A 20,624-nucleotide genomic window follows, 5' to 3' on the forward strand; every position below is an offset into this window, starting at 1 on the left:
AAACAGCGAGCCTAGGCCTTTTAGAAGTGAAAGGAACCAGCAGGCTGGATGGGGAGGTACAGGCCTTAAGCTCAACTCTCAGAAGTGTGTATGCAGGGGAGACAGATGTCTGCTACCCACTCTGACATGGGAGTTGGAAACTACCTACACTCTGATTGAAGAAGGCCATTGGAAATCGCTGTATTCAACTCAGATACACAGGAGTTCAGGCCCAATGCTTACACATGCTTTTCCCGCAACCTCTCTCAGCCACTAACATTAGGATGTTAGCAGCTGCGCCTACAGTCAGGCAGGATGCGGGTGGGTTCTGCCCTGTCCTCAGCACTCCCAGGGAAGCATGCCTAGAAGCCAGCTCTCAACTAGCTGCATTCTTATGGCAGTGTGAAGGTAGCAGTATTCTGAGTAAGGAGGTTCCCAGATTACCACTCTACTGCACCTGGAGATACCCTCCAGGTCTGCATTGTTAACTTCCGTCTCAGAAGCCTCTGGCAAACGTCTCTGGTGAAGACGTCCGAAACTCACTCTGCAGGCAGTGTGGAACTGTGAGGGACTGAGGGTGAGCTCAAATCTCAGAAGTAAGATGTTTTTGGACAAGGCGTTCAAATACCTACTCACGTATGGAACTTAGTATGTAGCACCCGTCTACCCCAGGAATTACTAGGAAATCGCTTGATTGAGCTTGGAGGCACTCGTCTTGTGTGCCGGGAGATTCCAGTTACCTCTCCCAACACTTGCGTCAAGCAGCGAGCCTAGGCCTTTTGGAAGCGAAAGGTAGCGGCAAGCAGGATGTTGGGTTACAGGCCATAAGCTCAACTCTCAGAAGTGTGTATGCATGGGTGGCAGATGTCTGCTACCCACTCGGACATGGGAGTTGGAACCTAGCTACACTCCTATTGAAGAAGGACTTTGGAAATCGCTGTATTCAACTCAGATACACGGGAGTTCAGGCCCAATGCTTACACATGCTTTTCCCACAAACTATCCCAGCCACTAACAGAAGGAGGTTAGCAGGTTAGTCTACAGTCAGGCAGGATGCGGGAGGGTCCTGCCCTGTCCTCAGCTCTCACAGGGAAGCATGCCTTGAAGCCAGCTCTCAACTAGCTGCATTCTTATGACAGTGTGAAGGTAGCAGTATTCTGAGTAAGGAGGTTCCCAGATTACCACTCTACTGCACCTGGAGATACCCTCCAGGTCTGCATTGTTAACTTGCGTCTCAGAGGCCTCTGGCAAACGTCTCTGGTGAAGACGTGCGAAACTCACTCTGCAGGCAGTTTGGAACTGTGAGGGACTGAGGGTCAGCTCAACTCTCAGCAGTAAGATGTTTTTGGACAAGGCGTTCAAATACCTACTCACGTATGGAACTTAGTATGTAGCACCAGTCTACCCCAGGAATTAATGGGAAATCGCTGGATTGAGCTTGGAGGCATTAGTCTTTTTGCCGGGAGATTCCAGTTACCTCTCCCAACACTTCGGTGAAGCAGCGAGCCTAGGCCTTTTGGAAGCAAAAGATAGCTGCAGGCAGGAGGTAGGGATACAGGCCATAAGCTCAACTCTCAGAAGTGGGTATGCATGGGAGGCAGATGTCTGCTACCCACTCGTACATGCGAGTGGGAACCTACTACACTCTGATGAAAAAGGACTTTGGAAATCGCTGTATTCAACTCAGATACACGTGGGTTCAGGCACAACGTATCCACATGCTTTTCTCACAACCTTTCCCTGCCACTAACATGAGGACGTTAGCAGCTCCTTCTACAGTCAAGCAGGATGCGGGAGGGTTGTGCCCTGTCCTTAGCTCTCACAGGGAAGCATGTCTTGAAGCCAGCGGTCAACTAGCTGCATACTTATGGCAGGGTCAAGGTAGCAGTATTCTGAGACAGGAGGTTCCCAGATTACCACTCTACTGCACCTGGAGATACCCTCCAGGTCTGCATTGTTAACTTGCGTCTCAGAAGCCTGGGGCAAACGTCTCTGGTGAAGACCTGCGAAACTCACTCTGCAGGCAGTGTGGAACTGTGAGGGACTGAGGGTGAGCTCAACTCTCAGAAGTAAGATGCTCGGGGATCCCTGGGTGGCGCAGCGGTTTGGCGCCTGCCTTTGGCCCAGGGCACGATCCTGGAGACCCGGGATCGAATCCCACATCAGGCTCCCAGTGCATGGAGCCTGCTTCTCCCTCTGCCTGTGTCTCTGCCTCTCTCTCTCTCTCTCTGTGACTATCATAAATAAATTAAAAAAAAAAAAAAAAAAAAAAAAAAAAAAAAAAAAAAAAAAAGAAGTAAGATGCTTTTGGACAAGGCGTTCAGCTACATTCTCACGTATGGAACTTAGTATGTAGCACCTGTCTACCACAGGAATTACTAGGCAATCGCTGGAATGAGCTTGGAGGCACTAGTCTTGTGTGCCGGGAGATTCCAATTACCTCTCCCAACACTTCCGTCAAACAGCGAGCCTAGGCCTTTTAGAAGTGAAAGGAACCAGCAGGCTGGATGGGGAGGTACAGGCCTTAAGCTCAACTCTCAGAAGTGTGTATGCAGGGGAGACAGATGTCTGCTACCCACTCTGACATGGGAGTTGGAAACTAGCTACACTCTGATTGAAGAAGGCCATTGGAAATCGCTGTATTCAACTCAGATACAGGAGTTCAGGCCCAATGCTTACACATGCTTTTCCCGCAACCTCTCTCAGCCACTAACATTAGGATGTTAGCAGCTGCGCGTACAGTCAGGCAGGATGCGGGTGGGTTCTGCCCTGTCCTCAGCACTCCCAGGGAAGCATGCCTAGAAGCCAGCTCTCAACTAGCTGCATTCTTATGGCAGTGTGAAGGTAGCAGTATTCTGAGTCAGGAGGTTACAAGATTACCACTCTACTGCACCTGGAGATACCCTCCAGGTCTGCATTGTTAACTTGCGTCTCAGAAGCCTGTGGCAAACGTCTCTGGTGAAGACCTGCGAAACTCACTCTGCAGGCAGTGTGGAACTGTGAGGGACTGAGGGTGAGCTCAACTCTCAGAAGTAAGATGCTTTTGGACAAGGCGTTCAGCTACCTTCTCACGTATGGAACTTAGTATGTAGCACCAGTCTACCACACGAATTACTAGGCAATCGCTGGAATGATCTTGGAGGCCCTAGTCTTGTGTGCCGGGAGATTCCAATTACCTCTCCCAACACTTCCGTCAAACAGCGAGCCTAGGCCTTTTAGAAGTGAAAGGAACCAGCAGGCTGGATGGGGAGGTACAGGCCTTAAGCTCAACTCTCAGAAGTGTGTATGCAGGGGAGACAGATGTCTGCTACCCACTCTGACATGGGAGTTGGAAACTAGCTACACTCTGATTGAAGAAGGCCATTGGAAATCGCTGTATTCAACTCAGATACACAGGAGTTCAGGCCCAATGCTTACACATGGTTTTCCCGCAACCTCTCTCAGCCACTAACATTAGGATGTTAGCAGCTGCGCGTACAGTCAGGCAGGATGCGGGTGGGTTCTGCCCTGTCCTCAGCACTCCCAGGGAAGCATGCCTAGAAGCCAGCTCTCAACTAGCTGCATTCTTATGACAGTGTGAAGGTAGCAGTATTCTGAGACAGGAGGTTCCCAGATTACCACTCTACTGCACCTGGAGATACCCTCCAGGTCTGCATTGTTAACTTGCGTCTCAGAGGCCTCTGGCAAACGTCTCTGGTGAAGACGTGCGAAACTCACTCTGCAGGCAGTGTGGAACTGTGAGGGACTGAGGGTGAGCTCAACTCTCAGCAGTAAGATGATTTTGGACAAGGCGTTCAGCTACCTTCTCACATATGGAACTTAGTATGTAGCACCAGTCTACCCCAGGAATTACTGGGAAATCGCTGGATTGAGCTTGGAGGCACTAGTCTTGTTGCCGGGAGATTCCAGTTACCTCTCCCAACACTTCGGTGAAGCAGCGAGCCTAGGCCTTTTGGAAGCGAAAGCTAGCTGCAGGCAGGAGGTAGGGATACAGGCCATAAGCTCAACTCTCAGAAGTGTGTATGCATGGGAGGCAGATGTCTGCTACCCACTCGTACATGCGAGTGGGAACCTACTACACTCTGATGAAAAAGGACTTTGGAAATCGCTGTATTCAACTCAGATACACGTGGGTTCAGGCACAACGATTCCACATGCTTTTCTCACAACCTTTCCCTGCCACTAACATGAGGACGTTAGCAGCTCCTTCTACAGTCAAGCAGGATGCGGGAGGGTTGTGCCCTGTCCTTAGCTCTCACAGGGAAGCATGTCTTGAAGCCAGCGGTCAACTAGCTGCATACTTATGGCAGGGTGAAGGTAGCAGTATTCTGAGACAGGAGGTTCCCAGATTACCACTCTACTGCACCTGGAGATACCCTCCAGGTCTGCATTGTTAACTTGCGTCTCAGAGGCCTCTGGCAAACGTCTCTGGTGAAGACGTGCGAAACTCACTCTGCAGGCAGTGTGGAACTGTGAGGGACTGAGGGTCAGCTCAACTCTCAGCAGTAAGATGTTTTTGGACAAGGCGTTCAAATACCTACTCACGTATGGAACTTAGTATGTAGCACCGGTCTACCCCAGGAATTACTAGGAAATCGCTTGATTGAGCTTGGAGGCACTCGTCTTGTGTGCCGGGAGATTCCAATTACCTCTCCCAACACTTGCGTCAAGCAGCGAGCCTAGGCCTTTTGGAAGCCAAAGGTAGCGGCAAGCACGATGTAGGGTTACAGGCCATAAGCTCAACTCTCAGAAGTGTGTATGCATGGGAGGCAGATGTCTGCTACCCACTCGGACATGGGAGTTGGAACCTAGCTACACTCCTATTGAAGAAGGATGTTGGAAATCGCTGTATTCAACTCAGATACTCGGGAGTTCAGGCCCAATGCTTACACATGCTTTTCCCACAACCTATCCCAGCCACTAACAGAAGGAGGTTAGCAGGTACGTCTACAGTCAGGCAGGATGCGGGAGGGTTCTGCCCTGTCCTCAGCTCTCACAGGGAAGCATGCCTAGAAGCCAGCTCTCAACTAGCTGCATTCTTATGACAGTGTGAAGGTAGCAGTATTCTGAGTAAGGCGGTTCCGAGATTACCACTCTACTGCACCTGGAGATACCCTCCAGGTCTGCATTGTTAACTTGCGTCTCAGAAGCCTGTGGCAAACGTCTCTGGTGAAGACCTGCGAAACTCACTCTGCAGGCAGTGTGGAACTGTGAGGGACTGAGGGTGAGCTCAACTCTCAGAAGTAAGATGGTTTTGGACAAGGCGTTCAGCTACATTCTCACGTATGGAACTTAGTATGTAGCACCTGTCTACCCCAGGAATTACTAGGCAATCGCTGGAATGAGCTTGGAGGCACTAGTCTTGTGTGCCGGGAGATTCCAATTACCTCTCCCAACACTTCCGTCAAACAGCGAGCCTAGGCCTTTTAGAAGTGAAAGGAACCAGCAGGCTGGATGGGGAGGTACAGGCCTTAAGCTCAACTCTCAGAAGTGTGTATGCAGGGGAGACAGATGTCTGCTACCCACTCTGACATTGGAGTTGGAAACTACCTACACTCTGATTGAAGAAGGCCATTGGAAATCACTGTATTCAACTCAGATACACAGGAGTTAAGGCCCAATGCTTCCACATGCTTTTCCCGCAACCTCTCTCAGCCACTAACATTAGGATGTTAGCAGCTGCGCCTACAGTCAGGCAGGATGCGGGTGGGTTCTGCCATGTCCTCAGCACTCCCAGGGAAGCATGCCTAGAAGCCAACTCTCAACTAGCTGCATTCTTATGGCAGTGTGAAGGTAGCAGTATTCTGAGTCAGGAGGTTCCAAGATTACCACTCTACTGCACCTGGAGATACCCTCCAGGTCTGCATTGTTAACTTGCGTCTCAGAAGCAAACGTCTCTGATGACGACCTGCAAAACTCACTCTGCAGGCAGTGTGGAACTGTGAGGGACTGAGGGTGAGCTCAACTCTCAGAAGTAAGATGCTTTTGGACAAGGCGTTCAGCTACCTTCTCACGTATGGAACTTAGTATGTAGCACCAGTCTACCACACGAATTACTAGGCAATCGCTGGAATGAGCTTGGAGGCCCTAGTCTTGTGTGCCGGGAGATTCCAATTACCTCTCCCAACACTTCCCTCAAACAGCGAGCCTAGGCCTTTTAGAAGTGAAAGGAACTAGCAGGCTGGATGGGGAGGTACAGGCCTTAAGCTCAACTCTCAGAAGTGTGTATGCAGGGGAGACAGATGTCTGCTACCCACTCTGACATGGGAGTTGGAAACTAGGTACACTCTGATTGAAGAAGGCCATTGGAAATCGCTGTATTCAACTCAGATACACAGGAGTTCAGGCCCAATGCTTACACATGCTTTTCCCGCAACCTCTCTCAGCCACTAACATTAGGATGTTAGCAGCTGCGCGTACAGTCAGGCAGGATGCGGGTGGGTTCTGCCCTGTCCTCAGCACTCCCAGGGAAGCATGCCTAGAAGCCAGCTCTCAACTAGCTGCATTCTTATGGCAGTGTGAAGGTAGCAGTATTCTGAGTCAGGAGGTTCCCAGATTACCACTCTACTACACCTGGAGATACCCTCCAGGTCTGCATTGTTAACTTGCGTCTCAGAAGCCTCTGGCAAACGTCTCTGGTGAAGACGTCCGAAACTCACTCTGCAGGCAGTGTGGAACTGTGAGGGACTGAGGGTGAGCTCAACTCTCAGAAGTAAGATGTTTTTGGACAAGGCGTTCAACTACCTACTCACGTATGGAACTTAGTATGTAGCACCAGTCTACCCCAGGAATTACTAGGAAATCGCTTGATTGAGATTGGAGGCACTCGTCTTGTGTGCCGGGAGATTCCAGTTACCTCTCCCAACACTTGCGTCAAGCAGCGAGCCTAGGCCTTTTGGAAGCGAAAGGTAGCGGCAGGCAGGATGTTGGGTTACAGGCCATAAGCTCAACTCTCAGAAGTGTGTATGCATGGGTGGCAGATGTCTGCTACCCACTCGGACATGGGAGTTGGAACCTAGCTACACTCCTATTGAAGAAGGACTTTGGAAATCGCTGTATTCAACTCAGATACACGGGAGTTCAGGCCCAATGCTTACACATGCTTTTCCCACAAACTATCCCAGCCACTAACAGAAGGAGGTTAGCAGGCAAGTCTACAGTCAGGCAGGATGCGGGAGGGTCCTGCCCTGTCCTCAGCTCTCACAGGGAAGCATGCCTTCAAGCCAGCTCTCAACTAGCTGCATTCTTATCACAGTGTGAAGGTAGCAGTATTCTGAGTAAGGAGGTTCCCAGATTACCACTCTACTGCACCTGGAGATACCCTCCAGGTCTGCATTGTTAACTTGCGTCTCAGAAGCCTCTGGCAAACGTCTCTGGTGAAGACGTGCGAAACTCACTCTGCAGGCAGTGTGGAACTGTGAGGGACTGAGGGTGAGCTCAACTCTCAGCAGTAAGATGATTTTGGACAAGGCGTTCAGCTACCTTCTCACATATGGAACTTAGTATGTAGCACCAGTCTACCCCAGGAATTACTGGGAAATCGCTGGATTGAGCTTGGAGGCACTAGTCTTGTTGCCGGGAGATTCCAGTTACCTCTCCCAACACTTCGGTGAAGCAGCGAGCCTAGGCCTTTTGGAAGCGAAAGCTAGCTGCAGGCAGGAGGTAGGGATACAGGCCATAAGCTCAACTCTCAGAAGTGTGTATGCATGGGAGGCAGATGTCTGCTACCCACTCGTACATGCGAGTGGGAACCTACTACACTCTGATGAAAAAGGACTTTGGAAATCGCTGTATTCAACTCAGATACACGTGGGTTCAGGCACAACGATTCCACATGCTTTTCTCACAACCTTTCCCTGCCACTAACATGAGGACGTTAGCAGCTCCTTCTACAGTAAAGCAGGATGCGGGAGGGTTGTGCCCTGTCCTTAGCTCTCACAGGGAAGCATGTCTTGAAGCCAGCGGTCAACTAGCTGCATACTTATGGCAGGGTCAAGGTAGCAGTATTCTGAGACAGGAGGTTCCCAGATTACCACTCTACTGCACCTGGAGATACCCTCCAGGTCTGCATTGTTAACTTGCGTCTAGGAGGCCTCTGGCAAACGTCTCTGGTGAAGACGTGCGAAACTCACTCTGCAGGCAGTGTGGAACTGTGAGGGACTGAGGGTCAGCTCAACTCTCAGCAGTAAGATGTTTTTGGACAAGGCGTTCAACTACCTACTCACGTATGGAACTTAGTATGTAGCACCTGTCTACCCCAGGAATTACTAGGAAATCGCTTGATTGAGCTTGGAGGCACTCGTCTTGTGTGCCGGGAGATTCCAGTTACCTCTCCCAACACTTGCGTCAAGCAGCGAGCCTAGGCCTTTTGGAAGCCAAAGGTAGCGGCAGGCACGATGTAGGGTTACAGGCCATAAGCTCAACTCTCAGAAGTGTGTATGCATGGGAGGCAGATGTCTGCTACCCACTCGGACATGGGAGTTGGAACCTAGCTACACTCCTATTGAAGAAGGATGTTGGAAATCGCTGTATTCAACTCAGATACTCGGGAGTTCAGGCCCAATGCTTACACATGCTTTTCCCACAACCTATCCCAGCCACTAACAGAAGGAGGTTAGCAGGTACGTCTACAGTCAGGCAGGATGCGGGAGGGTTCTGCCCTGTCCTCAGCTCTCACAGGGAAGCATGCCTAGAAGCCAGCTCTCAACTAGCTGCATTCTTATGACAGTGTGAAGGTAGCAGTATTCTGAGTAAGGCGGTTCCGAGATTACCACTCTACTGCACCTGGAGATACCCTCCAGGTCTGCATTGTTAACTTGCGTCTCAGAAGCCTGTGGCAAACGTCTCTGGTGAAGACCTGCGAAACTCACTCTGCAGGCAGTGTGGAACTGTGAGGGACTGAGGGTGAGCTCAACTCTCAGAAGTAAGATGCTTTTGGACAAGGCGTTCAGCTACCTTCTCACGTATGGAATTTAGTATGTAGCACCAGTCTACCACACGAATTACTAGGCAATCGCTGGAATGAGCTTGGAGGCCCTAGTCTTTTGTGCCGGGAGATTCCAATTACCTCTCCCAACACTTCCGTCAAACAGCGAGCCTAGGCCTTTTAACTTTTTTTTTTTTTTATGATAGTCACAGAAAGAGAGAGAGAGAGAGGCAGAGACATAGGCAGAGGGAGAAGCAGGCTCCATGCACCGGAAGCCCGATGTGGGATTCGATCCCGGGTCTCCAGGATCGCGCCCTGGGCCAAAGGCAGGCGTCAAACCGCTGCGCCACCCAGGGATCCCCTGCCTAGGCCTTTTAGAAGTGAAAGGAACCAGCAGGCTGGATGGGGAGGTACAGGCCTTAAGCTCAACTCTCAGAAGTGTGTATGCAGGGGAGACAGATGTCTGCTACCCACTCTGACATGGGAGTTGGAAACTAGCTACACTCTGATTGAAGAAGGCCATTGGAAATCGCTGTATTCAACTCAGATACACAGGAGTTCAGGCCCAATGCTTACACATGCTTTTCCCGCAACCTCTCTCAGCCACTAACATTAGGATGTTAGCAGCTGCGCGTACAGTCAGGCAGGATGCGGGTGGGTTCTGCCCTGTCCTCAGCACTCCCAGGGAAGCATGCCTAGAAGCCAGCTCTCAACTAGCTGCATTCTTATGGCAGTGTGAAGGTAGCAGTATTCTGAGTCAGGAGGTTCCCAGATTACCACTCTACTGCACCTGGAGATACCCTCCAGGTCTGCATTGTTAACTTGCGTCTCAGAAGCCTCTGGCAAACGTCTCTGGTGAAGACGTCCGAAACTCACTCTGCAGGCAGTGTGGAACTGTGAGGGACTGAGGGTGAGCTCAACTCTCAGAAGTAAGATGTTTTTGGACAAGGCGTTCAACTACCTACTCACGTATGGAACTTAGTATGTAGCACCAGTCTACCCCAGGAATTACTAGGAAATCGCTTGATTGAGCTTGGAGGCACTCGTCTTGTGTGCCGGGAGATTCCAGTTACCTCTCCCAACACTTGGGTCAAGCAGCGAGCCTAGGCCTTTTGGAAGCGAAAGGTAGCGGCAGGCAGGATGTTGGGTTACAGGCCATAAGTTCAACTCTCAGAAGTGTGTATGCATGGGTGGCAGATGTCTGCTACCCACTCGGACATGGGAGTTGGAACCTAGCTACACTCCTATTGAAGAAGGACTTTGGAAATCGCTGTATTCAACTCAGATACACGGGAGTTCAGGCCCAATGCTTACACATGCTTTTCCCACAAACTATCCCAGCCACTAACAGAAGGAGGTTAGCAGGTAAGTCTACAGTCAGGCAGGATGCGGGAGGGTCCTGCCCTGTCCTCAGCTCTCACAGGGAAGCATGCCTTGAAGCCAGCTCTCAACTAGCTGCATTCTTATCACAGTGTGAAGGTAGCAGTATTCTGAGTAAGGAGGTTCCCAGATTACCACTCTACTGCACCTGGAGATACCCTCCAGGTCTGCATTGTTAACTTGCGTCTCAGAAGCCTCTGGCAAACGTCTCTGGTGAAGACGTGCGAAACTCACTCTGCAGGCAGTGTGGAACTGTGAGGGACTGAGGGTGAGCTCAACTCTCAGCAGTAAGATGATTTTGGACAAGGCGTTCAGCTACCTTCTCACATATGGAACTTAGTATGTAGCACCAGTCTACCCCAGGAATTACTGGGAAATCGCTGGATTGAGCTTGGAGGCACTAGTCTTGTTGCCGGGAGATTCCAGTTACCTCTCCCAACACTTCGGTGAAGCAGCGAGCCTAGGCCTTTTGGAAGCGAAAGCTAGCTGCAGGCAGGAGGTAGGGATACAGGCCATAAGCTCAACTCTCAGAAGTGTGTATGCATGGGAGGCAGATGTCTGCTACCCACTCGTACATGCGAGTGGGAACCTACTACACTCTGATGAAAAAGGACTTTGGAAATCGCTGTATTCAACTCAGATACACGTGGGTTCAGGCACAACGATTCCACATGCTTTTCTCACAACCTTTCCCAGCCACTAACATGAGGACGTTAGCAGCTCCTTCTACAGTCAAGCAGGATGCGGGAGGGTTGTGCCCTGTCCTTAGCTCTCACAGGGAAGCATGTCTTGAAGCCAGGGGTCAACTAGCTGCATACTTATGGCAGGGTCAAGGTAGCAGTATTCTGAGACAGGAGGTTCCCAGATTACCACTCTACTGCACCTGGAGATACCCTCCAGGTCTGCATTGTTAACTTGCGTCTCAGAGGCCTCTGGCAAACGTCTCTGGTGAAGACGTGCGAAACTCACTCTGCAGGCAGTGTGGAACTGTGAGGGACTGAGGGTCAGCTCAACTCTCAGAAGTAAGATGTTTTTGGACAAGGCGTTCAACTACCTACTCACGTATGGAACTTAGTATGTAGCACCAGTCTACCCCAGGAATTACTAGGAAATCGCTTGATTGAGCTTGGAGGCACTCGTCTTGTGTGCCGGGAGATTCCAGTTACCTCTCCCAACACTTGCGTCAAGCAGCGAGCCTAGGCCTTTTGGAAGCCAAAGGTAGCGGCAGGCACGATGTAGGGTTACAGGCCATAAGCTCAACTCTCAGAAGTGTGTATGCATGGGTGGCAGATGTCTGCTACCCACTCGGACATGGGAGTTGGAACCTAGCTACACTCCTATTGAAGAAGGACTTTGGAAATCGCTGTATTCAACTCAGATACACGGGAGTTCAGGCCCAATGCTTACACATGCTTTTCCCACAAACTATCCCAGCCACTAACAGAAGGAGGTTAGCAGGTAAGTCTACAGTCAGGCAGGATGCGGGAGGGTCCTGCCCTGTCCTCAGCTCTCACAGGGAAGCATGCCTTGAAGCCAGCTCTCAACTAGCTGCATTCTTATGACAGTGTGAAGGTAGCAGTATTCTGAGTAAGGAGGTTCCCAGATTACCACTCTACTGCACCTGGAGATACCCTCCAGGTCTGCATTGTTAACTTGCGTCTCAGAAGCCTCTGGCAAACGTCTCTGGTGAAGACGTGCGAAACTCACTCTGCAGGCAGTGTGGAACTGTGAGGGACTGAGGGTGAGCTCAACTCTCAGCAGTAAGATGATTTTGGACAAGGCGTTCAGCTACCTTCTCACATATGGAACTTAGTATGTAGCACCAGTCTACCCCAGGAATTACTGGGAAATCGCTGGATTGAGCTTGGAGGCACTAGTCTTGTTGCCGGGAGATTCCAGTTACCTCTCCCAACACTTCGGTGAAGCAGCGAGCCTAGGCCTTTTGGAAGCGAAAGCTAGCTGCAGGCAGGAGGTAGGGATACAGGCCATAAGCTCAACTCTCAGAAGTGTGTATGCATGGGAGGCAGATGTCTGCTACCCACTCGTACATGCGAGTGCGAACCTACTACACTCTGATGAAAAAGGACTTTGGAAATCGCTGTATTCAACTCAGATACACGTGGGTTCAGGCACAATGATTCCACATGCTTTTCTCACAACCTTTCCCTGCCACTAACATGAGGACGTTAGCAGCTCCTTCTACAGTCAAGCAGGATGCGGGAGGGTTGTGCCCTGTCCTTAGCTCTCACAGGGAAGCATGTCTTGAAGCCAGGGGTCAACTAGCTGCATACATATGGCAGGGTCAAGGTAGCAGTATTCTGAGACAGGAGGTTCCCAGATTACCACTCTACTGCACCTGGAGATACCCTCCAGGTCTGCATTGTTAACTTGCGTCTCAGAGGCCTCTGGCAAACGTCTCTGGTGAAGACGTGCGAAACTCACTCTGCAGGCAGTGTGGAACTGTGAGGGACTGAGGGTCAGCTCAACTCTCAGAAGTAAGATGTTTTTGGACAAGGCGTTCAAATACCTACTCACGTATGGAACTTAGTATGTAGAACCAGTCTACCCCAGGAATTACTAGGCAATCGCTTGATTGAGCTTGGAGGCACTCATCTTGTGTGCCGGGAGATTCCAATTACCTCTCCCAACACTTGCGTCAAGAAGCGAGCCTAGGCCTTTTGGAAGAGAAAGGTAGCGGCAGGCACGATGTAGGGTTACAGGCCATAAGCTCAACTCTCAGAAGTGTGTATGCATGGGAGGCAGATGTCTGCTACCCACTCGGACATGGGAGTTGGAACCTAGCTACACTCCTATTGAAGAAGGATGTTGGAAATCGCTGTATTCAACTCAGATACTCGGGAGTTCAGGCCCAATGCTTACACATGCTTTTCCCACAAACTATCCCAGCCACTAACAGAAGGAGGTTAGCAGGTACGTCTACAGTCAGGCAGGATGCGGGAGGGTTCTGCCCTGTCCTCAGCTCTCACAGGGAAGCATGCCTAGAAGCCAGCTCTCAACTAGCTGCATTCTTATGACAGTGTGAAGGTAGCAGTATTCTGAGTAAGGCGGTTTCGAGATTACCACTCTACTGCACCTGGAGATACCCTCCAGGTCTGCATTGTTAACTTGCGTCTCAGAAGCCTGTGGCAAACGTCTCTGGTGAAGACCTGCGAAACTCACTCTGCAGGCAGTGTGGAACAGTGAGGGACTGAGGGTGAGCTCAACTCTCAGCAGTAAGATGATTTTGGACAAGGCGTTCAGCTACCTTCTCACATATGGAACTTAGTATGTAGCACCAGTCTATCTCAGGAATTACTGGGAAATCGCTGGATTGAGCTTGGAGGCACTAGTCTTGTTGCCGGGAGATTCCAGTTACCTCTCCCAACACTTCGGTGAAGCAGCGAGCCTAGGCCTTTTGGAAGCGAAAGCTAGCTGCAGGCAGGAGGTAGGGATACAGGCCATAAGCTCAACTCTCAGAAGTGTGTATGCATGGGAGGCAGATGTCTGCTACCCACTCGTACATGCGAGTGGGAACCTACTACACTCTGATGAAAAAGGACTTTGGAAATCGCTGTATTCAACTCAGATACACGTGGGTTCAGGCACAACGATTCCACATGCTTTTCTCACAACCTTTCCCTGCCACTAACATGAGGACGTTAGCAGCTCCTTCTACAGTCAAGCAGGATGCGGGAGGGTTGTGCCCTGTCCTTAGCTCTCACAGGGAAGCATGTCTTGAACCAGCGGTCAACTAGCTGCATACTTATGGCAGGGTCAAGGTAGCAGTATTCTGAGACAGGAGGTTCCCAGATTACCACTCTACTGCACCTGGAGATACCCTCCAGGTCTGCATTGTTAACTTGCGTCTCAGAGGCCTCTGGCAAACGTCTCTGGTGAAGACGTGCGAAACTCACTCTGCAGGCAGTGTGGAACTGTGAGGGACTGAGGGTCAGCTCAACTCTCAGCAGTAAGATGTTTTTGGACAAGGCGTTCAAATACCTACTCACGTATGGAACTTAGTATGTAGAACCAGTCTACCCCAGGAATTACTAGGCAATCGCTTGATTGAGCTTGGAGGCACTCGTCTTGTGTGCCGGGAGATTCCAATTACCTCTCCCAACACTTGCGTCAAGCAGCGAGCCTAGGCCTTTTGGAAGCCAAAGTTAGCGGCAAGCACGATGTAGGGTTACAGGCCATAAGCTCAACTCTCAGAAGTGTGTATGCATGGGAGGCAGATGTCTGCTACCCACTCGGACATGGGAGTTGGAACCTAGCTACACTCCTATTGAAGAAGGATGTTGGAAATCGCTGTATTCAACTCAGATACTCGGGAGTTCAGGCCCAATGCTTACACATGCTTTTCCCACAACCTATCCCAGCCACTAACAGAAGGAGGTTAGCAGGTACGTCTACAGTCAGGCAGGATGCGGGAGGGTTCTGCCCTGTCCTCAGCTCTCACAGGGAAGCATGCCTAGAAGCCAGCTCTCAACTAGCTGCATTCTTATGACAGTGTGAAGCTAGCAGTATTCTGAGTAAGGCGGTTCCGAGATTACCACTCTACTGCACCTGGAGATACCCTCCAGGTCTGCATTGTTAACTTGCGTCTCAGAAGCCTGTGGCAAACGTCTCTGGTGAAGACCTGCGAAACTCACTCTGCAGGCAGTGTGGAACTGTGAGGGACTGAGGGTGAGCTCAACTCTCAGAAGTAAGATGGTTTTGGACAAGGCGTTCAGCTACATTCTCACGTATGGAACTTAGTATGTAGCACCTGTCTACCCCAGGAATTACTAGGCAATCGCTGGAATGAGCTTGGAGGCAGTAGTCTTGTGTGCCGGGAGATTCCAATTACCTCTCCCAACACTTCCGTCAAACAGCGAGCCTAGGCCTTTTAGAAGTGAAAGGAACCAGCAGGCTGGATGGGGAGGTACAGGCCTTAAGCTCAACTCTCAGAAGTGTGTATGCAGGGGAGACAGATGTCTGCTACCCACTCTGACATTGGAGTTGGAAACTACCTACACTCTGATTGAAGAAGGCCATTGGAAATCACTGTATTCAACTCAGATACACAGGAGTTAAGGCCCAATGCTTACACATGCTTTTCCCGCAACCTCTCTCAGCCACTAACATTAGGATGTTAGCAGCTGCGCCTACAGTCAGGCAGGATGCGGGTGGGTTCTGCCATGTTCTCAGCACTCCCAGGGAAGCATGCCTAGAAGCCAGCTCTCAACTAGCTGCATTCTTATGGCAGTGTGAAGGTAGCAGTATTCTGAGTCAGGAGGTTCCAAGATTACCACTCTACTGCACCTGGAGATACCCTCCAGGTCTGCATTGTTAACTTGCGTCTCAGAAGCAAACGTCTCTGATGAAGACCTGCAAAACTCACTCTGCAGGCAGTGTGGAACTGTGAGGGACTGAGGGTGAGCTCAACTCTCAGAAGTAAGATGCTTTTGGACAAGGCGTTCAGCTACCTTCTCACGTATGGAACTTAGTATGTAGCACCAGTCTACCACACGAATTACTAGGCAATCGCTGGAATGAGCTTGGAGGCCCTAGTCTTGTGTGCCGGGAGATTCCAATTACCTCTCCCAACACTTCCGTCAAACAGCGAGCCTAGGCCTTTTAGAAGTGAAAGGAACTAGCAGGCTGGATGGGGAGGTACAGGCCTTAAGCTCAACTCTCAGAAGTGTGTATGCAGGGGAGACAGATGTCTGCTACCCACTCTGACATGGGAGTTGGAAACTAGCTACACTCTGATTGAAGAAGGCCATTGGAAATCGCTGTATTCAACTCAGATACACAGGAGTTCAGGCCCAATGCTTACACATGCTTTTCCCGCAACCTCTCTCAGCCACTAACATTAGGATGTTAGCAGCTGCGCCTACAGTCAGGCAGGATGCGGGTGGGTTCTGCCCTGTCCTCAGCACTCCCAGGGAAGCATGCCTAGAAGCCAGCTCTCAACTAGCTGCATTCTTATGGCAGTGTGAAGGTAGCAGTATTCTGAGTAAGTAGGTTCCCAGATTACCACTCTACTGCACCTGGAGATACCCTCCAGGTCTGCATTGTTAACTTGCGTCTCAGAAGCCTCTGGCAAACGTCTCTGGTGAAGACCTGCGAAACTCACTCTGCAGGCAGTGTGGAACTGTGAGGGACTGAGGGTGAGCTCAACTCTCAGAAGTAAGATGCTTTTGGACAAGGCGTTCAACTACCTACTCACGTATGGAACTTAGTATGTAGCACCAGTCTACCCCAGGAATTACTAGGAAATCGCTTGATTGAGCTTGGAGGCACTCGTCTTGTGTGCCGGGAGATTCCAGTTACCTCTCCCAACACTTGCGTCAAGCAGCGAGCCTAGGCCTTTTGGAAGCGAAAGGTAGCGGCAGGCAGGATGTTGGGTTACAGGCCATAAGCTCAACCCTCAGAAGTGTGTATGCATGGGTGGCAGATGTCTGCTACCCACTCGGACATGGGAGTTGGAACCTAGCTACACTCCTATTGAAGAAGGACTTTGGAAATCGCTGTATTCAACTCAGATACACGGGAGTTCAGGCCCAATGCTTACACAGGCTTTTCCCACAAACTATCCCAGCCACTAACAGAAGGAGGTTAGCAGGTAAGTCTACAGTCAGGCAGGATGCGGGAGGGTCCTGCCCTGTCCTCAGCTCTCACAGGGAAGCATGCCTTGAAGCCAGCTCTCAACTAGCTGCATTCTTATCACAGTGTGAAGGTAGCAGTATTCTGAGTAAGGAGGTTCCCAGATTACCACTCTACTGCACCTGGAGATACCCTCCAGGTCTGCATTGTTAACTTGCGTCTCAGAAGCCTCTGGCAAACGTCTCTGGTGAAGACCTGCGAAACTCACTCTGCAGGCAGTGTGGAACTGTGAGGGACTGAGGGTGAGCTCAACTCTCAGCAGTAAGATGATTTTGGACAAGGCGTTCAGCTACCTTCTCACATATGGAACTTAGTATGTAGCACCAGTCTATCTCAGGAATTACTGGGAAATCGCTGGATTGAGCTTGGAGGCACTAGTCTTGTTGCCGGGAGATTCCAGTTACCTCTCCCAACACTTCGGTGAAGCAGCGAGCCTAGGCCTTTTGGAAGCGAAAGCTAGCTGCAGGCAGGAGGTAGGGATACAGGCCATAAGCTCAACTCTCAGAAGTGTGTATGCATGGGAGGCAGATGTCTGCTACCCACTCGTACATGCGAGTGGGAACCTACTACACTCTGATGAAAAAGGACTTTGGAAATCGCTGTATTCAACTCAGATACACGTGGGTTCAGGCACAACGATTCCACATGCTTTTCTCACAACCTTTCCCTGCCACTAACATGAGGACGTTAGCAGCTCCTTCTACAGTCAAGCAGGATGCGGGAGGGTTGTGCCCTGTCCTTAGCTCTCACAGGGAAGCATGTCTTGAACCAGCGGTCAACTAGCTGCATACTTATGGCAGGGTCAAGGTAGCAGTATTCTGAGACAGGAGGTTCCCAGATTACCACTCTACTGCACCTGGAGATACCCTCCAGGTCTGCATTGTTAACTTGCGTCTCAGAGGCCTCTGGCAAACGTCTCTGGTGAAGACGTGCGAAACTCACTCTGCAGGCAGTGTGGAACTGTGAGGGACTGAGGGTCAGCTCAACTCTCAGCAGTAAGATGTTTTTGGACAAGGCGTTCAAATACCTACTCACGTATGGAACTTAGTATCTAGAACCAGTCTACCCCAGGAATTACTAGGCAATCGCTTGATTGAGCTTGGAGGCACTCGTCTTGTGTGCCGGGAGATTCCAATTACCTCTCCCAACACTTGCGTCAAGCAGCGAGCCTAGGCCTTTTGGAAGCCAAAGTTAGCGGCAAGCACGATGTAGGGTTACAGGCCATAAGCTCAACTCTCAGAAGTGTGTATGCATGGGAGGCAGATGTCTGCTACCCACTCGGACATGGGAGTTGGAACCTAGCTACACTCCTATTGAAGAAGGATGTTGGAAATCGCTGTATTCAACTCAGATACTCGGGAGTTCAGGCCCAATGCTTACACATGCTTTTCCCACAACCTATCCCAGCCACTAACAGAAGGAGGTTAGCAGGTACGTCTACAGTCAGGCAGGATGCGGGAGGGTTCTGCCCTGTCCTCAGCTCTCACAGGGAAGCATGCCTAGAAGCCAGCTCTCAACTAGCTGCATTCTTATGACAGTGTGAAGCTAGCAGTATTCTGAGTAAGGCGGTTCCGAGATTACCACTCTACTGCACCTGGAGATACCCTCCAGGTCTGCATTGTTAACTTGCGTCTCAGAAGCCTGTGGCAAACGTCTCTGGTGAAGACCTGCGAAACTCACTCTGCAGGCAGTGTGGAACTGTGAGGGACTGAGGGTGAGCTCAACTCTCAGAAGTAAGATGGTTTTGGACAAGGCGTTCAGCTACATTCTCACGTATGGAACTTAGTATGTAGCACCTGTCTACCCCAGGAATTACTAGGCAATCGCTGGAATGAGCTTGGAGGCAGTAGTCTTGTGTGCCGGGAGATTCCAATTACCTCTCCCAACACTTCCGTCAAACAGCGAGCCTAGGCCTTTTAGAAGTGAAAGGAACCAGCAGGCTGGATGGGGAGGTACAGGCCTTAAGCTCAACTCTCAGAAGTGTGTATGCAGGGGAGACAGATGTCTGCTACCCACTCTGACATTGGAGTTGGAAACTACCTACACTCTGATTGAAGAAGGCCATTGGAAATCACTGTATTCAACTCAGATACACAGGAGTTAAGGCCCAATGCTTACACATGCTTTTCCCGCAACCTCTCTCAGCCACTAACATTAGGATGTTAGCAGCTGCGCCTACAGTCAGGCAGGATGCGGGTGGGTTCTGCCATGTTCTCAGCACTCCCAGGGAAGCATGCCTAGAAGCCAGCTCTCAACTAGCTGCATTCTTATGGCAGTGTGAAGGTAGCAGTATTCTGAGTCAGGAGGTTCCAAGATTACCACTCTACTGCACCTGGAGATACCCTCCAGGTCTGCATTGTTAACTTGCGTCTCAGAAGCAAACGTCTCTGATGAAGACCTGCAAAACTCACTCTGCAGGCAGTGTGGAACTGTGAGGGACTGAGGGTGAGCTCAACTCTCAGAAGTAAGATGCTTTTGGACAAGGCGTTCAGCTACCTTCTCACGTATGGAACTTAGTATGTAGCACCAGTCTACCACACGAATTACTAGGCAATCGCTGGAATGAGCTTGGAGGCCCTAGTCTTGTGTGCCGGGAGATTCCAATTACCTCTCCCAACACTTCCGTCAAACAGCGAGCCTAGGCCTTTTAGAAGTGAAAGGAACTAGCAGGCTGGATGGGGAGGTACAGGCCTTAAGCTCAACTCTCAGAAGTGTGTATGCAGGGGAGACAGATGTCTGCTACCCACTCTGACATGGGAGTTGGAAACTAGCTACACTCTGATTGAAGAAGGCCATTGGAAATCGCTGTATTCAACTCAGATACACAGGAGTTCAGGCCCAATGCTTACACATGCTTTTCCCGCAACCTCTCTCAGCCACTAACATTAGGATGTTAGCAGCTGCGCGTACAGTCAGGCAGGATGCGGGTGGGTTCTGCCCTGTCCTCAGCACTCCCAGGGAAGCATGCCTAGAAGCCAGCTCTCAACTAGCTGCATTCTTATGGCAGTGTGAAGGTAGCAGTATTCTGAGTCAGGAGGTTCCCAGATTACCACTCTACTGCACCTGGAGATACCCTCCAGGTCTGCATTGTTAACTTGCGTCTCAGAAGCCTCTGGCAAACGTCTCTGGTGAAGACCTGCGAAACTCACTCTGCAGGCAGTGTGGAACTGTGAGGGACTGAGGGTGAGCTCAACTCTCAGAAGTAAGATGCTTTTGGACAAGGCGTTCAACTACCTACTCACGTATGGAACTTAGTATGTAGCACCAGTCTACCCCAGGAATTACTAGGAAATCGCTTGATTGAGCTTGGAGGCACTCGTCTTGTGTGCCGGGAGATTCCAGTTACCTCTCCCAACACTTGCGTCAAGCAGCGAGCCTAGGCCTTTTGGAAGCGAAAGGTAGCGGCAGGCAGGATGTTGGGTTACAGGCCATAAGCTCAACCCTCAGAAGTGTGTATGCATGGGTGGCAGATGTCTGCTACCCACTCGGACATGGGAGTTGGAACCTAGCTACACTCCTATTGAAGAAGGACTTTGGAAATCGCTGTATTCAACTCAGATACACGGGAGTTCAGGCCCAATGCTTACACAGGCTTTTCCCACAAACTATCCCAGCCACTAACAGAAGGAGGTTAGCAGGTAAGTCTACAGTCAGGCAGGATGCGGGAGGGTCCTGCCCTGTCCTCAGC

Source organism: Canis lupus, chromosome 28 (assembly GCF_048164855.1).
Source record: "Canis lupus baileyi chromosome 28, mCanLup2.hap1, whole genome shotgun sequence".
Taxonomy (NCBI): Eukaryota; Metazoa; Chordata; class Mammalia; order Carnivora; family Canidae; genus Canis; species Canis lupus.